This window comes from Eimeria mitis, genomic scaffold (assembly GCF_000499745.2).
Source record: "Eimeria mitis Houghton genomic scaffold, Emh_scaff4383, whole genome shotgun sequence".
Classification (NCBI taxonomy): Eukaryota; Apicomplexa; class Conoidasida; order Eucoccidiorida; family Eimeriidae; genus Eimeria; species Eimeria mitis.
The window spans coordinates 2974-3351 of record NW_013572699.1 but is presented as its reverse complement, the minus strand read 5'-3'; the positions used below and the strand labels follow the sequence as shown (position 1 = coordinate 3351).

Below are 378 nucleotides of genomic sequence, written 5' to 3'. Positions count from 1 at the left end.
GCTGCTGCAGTGTGAGGGCCCCGCTGAGGACTAACTATACAGAGCGGCTGCTGGATGACGATGGCCCCGAACATCTGGGCGGTGCTTCGTCGAGGTCTCAGAGGTCTGCTGCTGCTGCTGCTGCTGCTGTTGCTGCTGCTGCTGGTTTTGTTGCTGCTGTTGTGGTGGTTGCTGCTGCTACTGTCGCTGCTGCTGCTGCTCTAGCTGTTGTTTTGTGGCTGAAGGAGCATTCTGTGCTGTTGCTGCTGCAGCTGGCGTTGCTATGCTGCTGCTGTGTTTGCTGCTGTTTCCCTTAATATGGCACTTTGCTGCGGTGTACGTATACCGCAGCAGCAGCAGCACCAGCAGCAGCAGCAGCACCAGCAGCGGCAGCAGCAC

The 378-nt window shown here is 58.5% G+C and overlaps 1 protein-coding gene across 1 annotated transcript in view; it reads right to left on the bottom strand.

The window, feature by feature from the left end:
- EMH_0074700 (uncharacterized protein) overlaps window positions 1–378 on the bottom strand; it is a gene marked incomplete at both ends in the record, with an annotated part of 2124 nt that overhangs the window by 1279 nt on the left and 467 nt on the right. The window lies entirely within an intron of this gene.